General features: G+C 40.7%; 1 protein-coding gene across 1 annotated transcript in view; it reads right to left on the reverse strand.

The window, feature by feature from the left end:
* The window catches only part of EIF3E (eukaryotic translation initiation factor 3 subunit E), a 24,654-nt gene extending 20,534 nt beyond the window's left edge, over positions 1–4,120 (reverse strand). Inside the window, exons 1-2 of the mRNA XM_010709216.2 lie at positions 4,114–4,120; positions 2,844–2,850 (exon numbers count right to left, since the gene is read on the reverse strand). The gene's annotated coding sequence lies outside the window, so the exon portion shown is untranslated. The remainder of the gene's footprint in view (positions 1–2,843; positions 2,851–4,113) is intronic.
* Positions 4,121–10,502: the final 6,382 nt, after the last annotated feature.

The raw sequence follows: 10,502 nt of genomic DNA on the forward strand, positions 1-10,502 counted from the left end.
GCTGCCTCTCCTGCAAAGCCTCCTGGCGTACCTATAGCGTGCTCACTTCGCTCCTTCTTTCTTTTCTTCCCGCAGCGTTCAGTAATTAAACCTGTTTCTCTCTTTCAGCCCTGTTTTTAAGACCTTAAGCCGCTTGATTTCACCTCTTTTCTTTTCTCTCAGCTCCTAAAATCATTTATCTCTCAAGCTCCCAAGGCTCTCCCCTGAGGAGCCATTTGCACTGTTCTAGGAAGATCATTCTTGAAGTCCTCAGATATACGTGCACAGAGGGACTTTTAGCCATTCCTCTCCATATCTCCACTTGGCAAACTCTGATTCTCTGGTGAAGCTGGAACCAGGCAGCAATGCCAAGAGAGGATGGAACAGGAGAGCAACCAAGAGCTCTCAGGCACACATAGCTCTGTCCAGGAGGATTTGTCATCTCCTCACCTCATCCACTTCACTGACAGCTTCTGGACCCGGGCAGGCTTCTCTTCCACAGTTTGGGTGATCTACCTTATCACACTGCCCTTAGACCTCTGAACTTCTGACTGTATTTATCAGTATAATAATCAGTATAATAATATCCTAAAGCAGAGAAGCATCAGTACCCTTGGGCAGCAGAGTGAGTTACAAGGAATCTGAGTCACTTGCCTGGAACCAGAAGGCAGGGATAGGACAGAGTCAAAACTCAGTCCTGAGTTTTCCAGTGCTGTAACCCCTGGACTTCCTTCCTTTGTGCTCACCTGTGGCTCAGCAGCAGTGCTCCACTTGCGTAACTGTGAGGATGAATGATGAAGATTTTTACAAGTTATATGATTCGCCCCTGGTTTGCACAGGTACACTCTTTGCTGGGTAAAGAACTGGATGATGGCCAGGCCCACAGAGTGGTGGTCGTTGCTGGGGGCCTGTCCTGTTCTACATCTGCACTGATGACCTGGATAAGAGCATTGAGTGCACCCTCAGTGAGTTCACAGATGACACCAAGTTGGGAAGAACCTTGGGGTAGGAAGGGCCTACAGAGAGATCTGGACAGGCTGGATTGCTGAGCTAAGGCCAACTGTATGAGCTTTAACAGGACCAAGTGCCATGCCCTGCACTTTGGCCACAACAACCAGGCAATGCTACAGGCTTGTGGCAGAGTGGCTGGAAAGTTGTGCACAGGAAAATGATTGGGGAATATTGATCGATGCTAAGCAGAACATGAGCCAGCAGTGTGCCCAGGCAGCTAAGAAGACAAATGACATCCTATCTTGTATTAGAAATTGTCAGCAGGAGCAGGGAAGTAATTGTACTCAGCACTGGTAAGGCTGCTCCTCAAGTATTGGGTTCACTTTTGGGCCCATCACTACAAGAAAGACATTGCAGCCCTGAAGCATATTCAGAGAAGGGCAACAAAACTGTGAGGGGTCTGGAGCACAATGAGGAGTGGCTGAGGGAACTGGAATTGTTCAGACTGGAAAAGAGGAGGCTCAGGGGAGATCTTATCACTCTACAACTCCCTGAAAGGAGGTAGAGGTTGGCCTCTTCTCCCAGGTAACAGTGATACGACGAGAGGGAATGGCTTCAAGTTGCATCAGGGGAGGCTCAGGTTGGATATGAAGAAAAATTTTGTCTCAGAAAGAGTGGTAACGCATTGGAATGGGCTGCCCAGGGAGGTGGTAGAGTCACAATTCCTGAAGGTGTTCAAGAAAAAAGTAGATGTTGTGCTGAGTGACATGGGTTAATGGGCATGGCAGAGATGGGTTACAGCTGGACTAGATGATCTTAGTGGTTTGTCAACCTTATTGATTCTGTGACCACAATACAGAATAATAACTTCTGATGACAAATCTTTATTTACCATAACTGTTATTGGAGATTTCAGGGTATGAGGTCCCACTCTGCTAGTCCTGCAGAGCCAGAATCTTCAGCTAACTCATCCACACCTAAGAATTAGGTCAGCCAAGGTCCTTCCAGCTCAGCGTCAGAGGTGTCTGAGTAGATTCAAAGTTGTTGCTAAGGAAAAGTGCAAGAAATAAGGCTTGCATATATGTAATTTGTGGCTTATTGTTTTCTTCAGTTTACTTTTTACTCTACTTTTAACTTTTTTACTCTGAGGGCACAGGGTTTCCAGAGAAGTTGTGGATGCCCCATCCCTGAAGGCATTCAAGGCCAGGCTGGATGGGGCCCTGGGCCGTACTTATATACTGAAACTGTCCAAAGGAGGTATGGATAGATAGATAGATAGATAGATAGATAGATAGATAGATAGATAGATAGATAGATAGGGCTTATTGCAACAGAAGTCATAATTTACCTTAATGAGGATATTTAGAGGTAAACAGTTCTTCAGGATGAGTATACCTAGTCTGGGTATGCCAGAGATAGCTGAGACTAAGACTTTATGCAGTAGTAGCATCTTTAGAGTATGCAGTTACCATCTTTTGATGCAGAAGAAGGGGAAATCAAACAGGGTTTTAACCACACCTTAAAGACAGCTTCAGGAACCATTGTTTCCTATTTTCAGATCTATGAATCTGTAGCCTTGGGTCTTTGAGTATGAATCTCATCTCTGGAGATCAGCCTGGGAGTCTTTTATGTAAGTGCTAATATCTGCACTTTCCAACTAGTTCAGCTCCAGACTTTGATATGTCAGAAATACATAAAGGTGTAAGGGGACTTTCAGACAGATGGCCTGCTGACACTGAAGGTGACTGAGGTCTCCCCGACAGTAGCACAGGCTTCCAGGGGATGCAGGACTCAGGCATCTCTCCAGCTCTTTAGGCAGAACAGCATGCCACTCTTCTCTATTTTGGGCTCTTTTGATGGTCTCCCAGATCTGGAAAAGAAATACCTATTGGAAAGTATCTCCAGGCGAAGTACCTTGACCTTGTAAACAGAGGGCATGGTTTTTGTCAAGACAGATGATGGGGAACACCTGCAGACTACCAGTGGTCAGTAACAGGCAAACAGCTCAACACAAATGGCATTTTCAAGACTGTTGGAGGAATCACAGCTATGACAACTTTAAATAAATATTATTTTATTTTATTAATATTTTTCAATAGCTCTTTCCATGCTTGATGAGCTGTTAAAGGGACGGTATGAAACTACTCGTCAGAAAGATTCAGTGCTTGGGTGATGGAGGCATTCTGGAGATGGGAAATAAACTCCAAATATTGCATGAGATATAGTAGGCAGGAAGTGCTTTCAAAGAAAAGTCATCCATCTTATGCTTCCTATCATCAGGAAGAATCTGTAGAAGTTTGTAAGAAAAAGAGCATTATAATCAAAGCCAATGTCCAAGAACAAAGTTCCAAACAGATGTCAGACTACAATTACGCTTAAATTCACAGTGCTGCAGAAAGCAAGGTATCTGGCCATAAGTACCTGAATAATGATTGTGACATAATGATGGATAGAAAATTCTTGCTTAGAAATCACCTGCATAGAAATAATCTTCTTTCTTGGTATAGCTTGGTTAACAAACAGAAAGGTAAGTCACAGGCAATGACCACAATAGTTCATACCAATCAAATGTGATAGTGTTGTTCACAATAAATGTGTTCAAAGCACCAGAAAAGTCTCTTAAAACTTTACTTTTTATCACCAGCATTTGAGAAAGGCCCAGATTTTGGATTCAGCGAAAGAGAAAAAATGACAGCTCTGTTAGTCACTGTTATGGGAGTGATATCTGAACTTGTGTTTTCTTAGGAGAAGAAAATCCGGAGATAGAAGGCAGAGGGAGAAAGCAGAATTATCTTGAAGAGACTAGTCAACACCTGTTGGGCATCTAGAAGGTGAATGAGAATCGCCTCTGAGTGAGCTTCAGAAGGAACAGTAACAGGAAAGAAAGGCTGAAAAGAACAAGAGGAACCACAGAGCTAATGGAGAACAAAACTTCAAACATAGCCAGCTGTCTATGATGCTTGGTAAATCAAGAAGAGTGATGGTAACTTTGAGATTTGATTAAGAAAAATAATTAAAGATTTTGAAAAGAATGATGTCGATGGTTCAGAAGCCTAATTACAGAGAGAGGGAAAGAGTCAAGTTACCTGCAAAGTTAATGAGCAGAGGAAGGAAAGGTACTAGGATGGATTCTGTTGGACACAGTAAAACTTTGCATCTGTTTTGAGTCTCATTGAAATCAACAGAGAAGAACTCACTGTAGGCATTAAACTGTGTGTGCACCATCATGCAGCATTAGGCCATTAATCAACACTTCACGCCTTCCAGGGAGGCTTTGTCAAAATGAGAAAAATGATCTGAACTGCGCTGCTTGATGTGCATGCTCATGGGAAGAATACATTACTCAAGGCCCAAGAAGATGATGTGGCAATACTGAAATACCAGATGAGTCTGGGCAGCAGTTTCAGCTGTGTGGATAGCCAGGAAGGGGTGTATTTTAGATAGTTTATTCAGAAGTCTCAGCAGCCAGTTTAATGCACTTGAACAGTGCTGAAATGATTCATTACACGCCGTCCTGAAATCATATTATTTTATAGAATTAGAACTCTGTTCACTAAATAGTTTTATGTGTGGTGCTCCACAGAGGTTTCACTGACTTCTACATTTCGGCTATATTAAAGCCAAAATGCTGCTGCTTTTACAGTATGAAGTAATTGAATCTTTCTATTCCTTATTGGTTTCCATAGGATGTGATCTGCAACCATCCTAACTTCATCATGTAGCAGAGAGAGATTTAAAATATACAATACTAAAGTTAATTTTAAAGGAAATTGCTACATCACTCCAAATTGCTATACCTGAGAGACTCAGCTCCATGCTTCAGTCACTCTCTTTCCCAAGACCAGAGTATCAGCAAGAATATGAAAGTCTATCTAGTTTTATACTGCAGTAGAGGAGATACAGCTTTTATTTTCAGAGAAAGAAATGAGTTATCTTGATAAGCTTTACAACTGAAAGAAATAGTCATATATAACCTTGCTTCCAACACTGTATTTCTGAGTCAAATTTTACATCCTTTAAGTTTTTGAAATATACTTAATTCATGAGTTCTTTAAAATATGATCTAAATTAATAATACAAGAACACCTGTCCAGTTCTAAGCCTTCTTAATCTAGAGCAAGGCCAAGGGAAGACCACCAGCACATCTAGGGGCTGGAGCATGGCCCTTTGTGGGGAAGCTGAAGGAGCCGAGCACTTTTGGGGAGGCCCTAAAGGCCCCTTCCCGAACCCACAAGAGGGTTACTGTGCAGGTGAAGCCAGGCTGCTAATGGAAGTGACAGACAGAAGAATGGAAGACAGTGTTTATGCACTGAAATAGGAGGGTTTTCACTGGTAGCATAGAAAAGAAATATCCCTATGGGAATGAATAAGTTCAGGAAGAGGTTTGCCCAGAGAAGCTGTAGACTCACCCTCCTTGGACAAGGCCTTGAGCAACCTCATCTCAACTCTGCTGACCCAGCTCTTAGCAGGAAACTCCCAGCAGGACCTGCCAGCATTCCTGCCAACTCTACACAAACCACGAGTTCCCAAAATAGGGTGAGAAGTCTGTTCAGTGCATCCTTCAGACACCAGATTAGGTTCACATCAAGCTCTAACTGGCCACACCTGGTTAATCTGAAATATCCACAGTATGCAAAGAAACAAATCTTCATAAAACTGTCTCTTGGTATTGAAGCAAGAGGAAGAATTCCAGTCATACTCTTTTATGTTTTAAGCTACAATGATCTTTAAAAATTATTTTCTGCGTAAAGCCAGTGAAACAAAACTATCTCATACTCTTTTGTCAGGTTATGGAAATGTTAATAATCTCTGTGGAAAGCTACTTTTATTTTAAAAAAGTTTACTCTCAGAATAAATATCCAATGACATATAGAAGAAGACTGTAGATATTAAGAGTCTGAGATCAGAAGCAATCCAACTAAATTCTCTTACAAGCTGAGTAAGGGATCAAAGATTGTCACCATTTTGACTCTGACTTCTCTGCAACAATCAAACTTCACAGTTTCTGACCCAATTATTCAGGCTTTCCTCATGAAAATCTTCCAAGAATATCCATGAGGATATTGCCTGAATGAGAACAAATTCATTAAAAATGAATGTTTTCATTAAGGGTTCAGCAAAATAAATGGAAAGAAGGGTTAACAGCAAAACATATGGAAAGAAGGGATAACATCTCTAAAATGACTTTAGTAGCTCTCTTGACTTTAATTTCCAGTTCTTTCAAGAAAAAAAAAAAAAAAAGAAAAAAAGAAAAAAAAAATAAGACACAGGAAAAGTAATGAGAAAAATATGCTTTAAATGATGTGTGTCATTTTTGTCCGATTTGGACTGGCACAAGACAACCAGTTCCTGTCTGCCAGCTGTGGACACCATATTTCTCTTGGAGAATACACAATACAATTTGCTTGTGCACGGATATCACATTTTTAAGGTGAGAGAGCTCAAATGCCAGCTTGGGAGTTGACAATCTTTTTCTCTTGGAGAATGGTGAATCATTTGCCAGGATATAGATCAGAAAATAACTTAAAAAAAAAATCAGCGCATACCATGCCTATCAGCCTTTGTGTTTTGGAATACTTTTCATCACATTCAAACTACAGAGTTGTGGTTTGCAACATGTACATATGAGTTTAAATTTGCTCTAATATATCTTCAGAAAATTGGCTTCACAAGGATGGACCTTTTGAATGCAAAGATGAACACTGAACTGTTTTTTACTATAATTTTTTACCTGCTTTTGCATAGATTCCCCATTTTTTGCCCCAAGCTTCACTTAACCACTGCTTTCTTGCTGTTACTCACACAAAGAAATCCACACAGGATCACAGAGTAACTGAGTTTGGAAAAGACCCTGAAGATCATCAAGTCTGGCCCCTTGCTCAAAGCAGAGCTAACTTCAGAGCTAGGGCAGGTTGCTGAGAGCCTTATCACCTGAGTTTTGAAGATATTGGAAAATGAACATTCCACGGCCTTTCCAGGATACCTCTTCTGAGACTTGTTCACCCTCACAAATTACTGCCATATATCTGATGCAAACTGTGAACTTTATCCCTTGGCCTTTCCCAGTCCACCTCATCTTCTTTTAATCCATCTTTGTATGTATATCTGTAATATATTTGTCTACATATTGTATTTGTTTACATATTTATACATAAATATTTGTATATTGCTGGCATACTCTGTTTTAAATATTTTCCCTTTACTTCTACATTTAACTCCCTCTATTTCTTTGCTACCTACATGTCATACAGCGAAAATATTGAAGTTTTTTTGACATCTTCAAGACTTGCCAACATGACATCTACCTCATGTTTTCTGTTTTACTTGATTACAGAAGAAAAAAAGAGCAAAGAAAATTGAATACCTATAAAATGAGAGTTGTTGCAAGGATAAGCATTGGCAATAAAAAGCAGCTGTGACATCAGAGCTTGCAGATTATTTACTTGTAACAGAGGTACAGTACAGCATAGGTAGATTTTGTGTAAAACAACTTATCTGAATAATCTAATTTTGTAACTGATTTTGGAGGAGTGTTCCAGTACAACTTAGAGATCTCTAATATCTGTTGTTAATAAAGCTCTAAATGTTGTGATGTTAACCACATGATTTCTCCAGTATGTATATTTAGCAATAAAGTGATTACAGTATTTGTTGGAATATATAAGAAGTATTTCTGCCAAGTGATAGTAATGAAAAGAGTTAAAGAAGAATTTTGGACAGTTAAGAATCCCTAGATAAAATCCTAACAAATTGTGTAGTTAAACTGCAATGAGTTTAAGAAGTAAAACTGCTTCCATTAATATAAAAACATATGTCCAAGATACTTGCATAATCTGTAGAATATTATACTTCTCTACTGTCACCTCGTTGATTACCCCCTGTCTTATTTATCTGGCAAACAAAGCTGAGGAGAACAAATTAAAAGAGGATTCATTATCATTCTCTCTGAAATACTGTTACCTTCTTTAGCCCATCAGAGAAGAAAGCTGGGATTGGCGGATAACCCTACAGCAGAGGAGCCAGTTTCACACCAGTGGTGACACTAATAGGAAACAGACGTGAAATATCACTTTGCTCAGGATACCAGCCCTTGGCATGGTGTTGGGACAAATATCCACACACTGAAAAGAAGGTTTCCAGTGAAAGAGCAAGAAAAGGAGTTACATTCAGTTTTGCCAGAGGAATTCCACCGATGTCCCCAAGGAAGTATTTTTACAACTTGAGAGTCACAACAGTTTTTTCATTTAAAAACTGCAAAAACCACAGTAGAATCCTGTTTTGTTTTGGCTCTATACTCAGCTAATAATAATGGGAGCTGAATGCCAGTTTTTCATAGAATCATAAAGGTTGGTGCAGACCAGTAAGATCATCAACCCATTATCACCATGCTCATTAACCCATATCACTCAGTGCCACATCTCCTTATTTCTTGAACACCTCCTGGGATGGTGACTCCATCACCTCCCTGGCAGTCTGTGCAAATGCATTACCACTCTTCTAGAGAAGAATTTTTTCTAATACAAAACCTGAAGCTCCCTGGGAGAAGAGGCCAACCCCCACCTCGCCACAACCTCCTTTCAGGTAGCTGTAGAAAGTGATAAGTTCTCCCCTGAGCCTCCTCTTCTCCAGACTGAATCCCAGTTCCCTCAGCCACTCCCCATAAGACATGTCCAGACCCTTCACTCCACTGCCCTTCTCTGAACACGCTCCAGAGCTGCAATGTCTTTCTTGTAGTGATGGGCCCAAAACTGAATACAGTACTCAAGGTGCGGCCTCAAATGGCTTTTTGCTTTATTACATTTTGGAAAGATAAATCATACAGCTTCTGGAACAAACATGTAACCTTAACTGTCCTTATAGTAGGATAAAGCTAAACAGTGAGGGGGAAAAAGTGCAATCTTAAGGCCATCCTTCTTCAGTGTGAAATGAAGTTATAAAATAGAACAGAAGAACTGTGAGGTCAGAAGAAGACTGCTAGAGCCAAAAGCATAAACCACAGCACATAAGAAGAGTAAGGCTTTAACCATGCCTTTAGTTGAGTAACATGGTCTAGAGCACTCACAGGCACGGGGTGATAGTTGCCCTGGATGACCTTATTGGTCTTTCCAACTTTAGTGATTCTATGGCTCCGTGCTTCTATCTTCTGCTGATCAGCAGAGAGCCCATAAATTTCATTCTTAAGGGACTGAAAGGCTTAAATAAGTATTAAGGGACTCAGTCCTGCACTGGCAGAATAATACAAACAGTAATCGAGTAAATGATATCCACCTTTAATTACTGCTTCCTTTTGGACTGTTCTTTTTTTTAATCCATAGAGCCCTTTTAAACAGAATTAGTGAGACCATGCCAGAGATATTTCACTTTGCTCTCCCTGAAATCAACACTGAAGTTTTCATTACCACTTAAATGAATGTTTTGGGACTGGAGATGGAACTTTGTGATGACTTTGTTGCTTAATATCAGCTTTTCTCCCTGGGTAAAATACAAGGTTTGGCTTTTCAGACAGCATGACAATTAACAAAGGGAATATAACAAAGCACATAGCACAGTCTAAAAACAGCTACTGATCAGCTGCAGTGCCCTCATGACACTCTCAAACCTTCCTTCACCCCGGCCCTGGTTTGGCCCATCACTGAAAGCTAAATATTTTCGGATTGATAGCTGGGTTGGTGAATACAACCAGTAATAACATTGGGCCCCAGCCCATCCACTGCTGCTTAGTTCTGCTGTGGAACAGCATCTTGCACAGTAAGCAGTTGTTGCAGTATCAAAATCCACATTTTATCATCATGGGATGTGGCTGGGAAAGCTTCAAGCAAATGATTTTGAAAGTGAATTCATCTTATGCTATTGCTGTCCCCTTTGCAGTGCCACTGTTCGTAAGATTAGAAATGTGAAGATGTTTTTTAAGTATTTGGAAAGGTAAGACACCATAAATCTTGTGCTACAGATGTGTGGAATAGAAAATGGGGGCTGAATCCCTGAAGAGCTTTAAGGATGGATCAAGTATCTGAATTACTGCACCTAAATCCAAAATTGAAATAATGATAAAACTAAAACCTCTCCCAGCTTGTTCTTCATCCTGCAGTCTGTTACCTCCGTAGCAACTTTTAGTCTGATTTCAAATATCCTTTACGAGCCGAGTTTTGTGTCTATCTCAAACCAGCAAATGTGAAAGGCAGAGCTTTTCTGTGACAACTCAAACCCCAAATACAGAACAGGCACAAAATGTGTATTGTTATTTTCAGTCTATCACCCTCGTCCTGTTGGAGTGTTCTACCACATACATTTTGAAAAAATCTCTTGGAATGGTCCACTTGCAAAATGTTTTGCCTGAAGACTCAGTCAGTATCATAGAATAGCCTGCATTGGAAAGGACCACAATGATCATCTAGTTTCAACCCCCCTGCTATGTGCAGAGTCACCAACCACCAGACCAGGCTGCCCAGAGCCACATCCAGCCTGGCCTTGAATGCCTCCAGGGATGGGCATCCACAACCTCCTTGTGCACCCTGTTCCAATGCGTCACCACCCTCTGGGTGAAAAAACTATATCCAACTATAGATACAGTT

Source organism: Meleagris gallopavo, chromosome 3 (assembly GCF_000146605.3).
Source record: "Meleagris gallopavo isolate NT-WF06-2002-E0010 breed Aviagen turkey brand Nicholas breeding stock chromosome 3, Turkey_5.1, whole genome shotgun sequence".
Taxonomy (NCBI): Eukaryota; Metazoa; Chordata; class Aves; order Galliformes; family Phasianidae; genus Meleagris; species Meleagris gallopavo.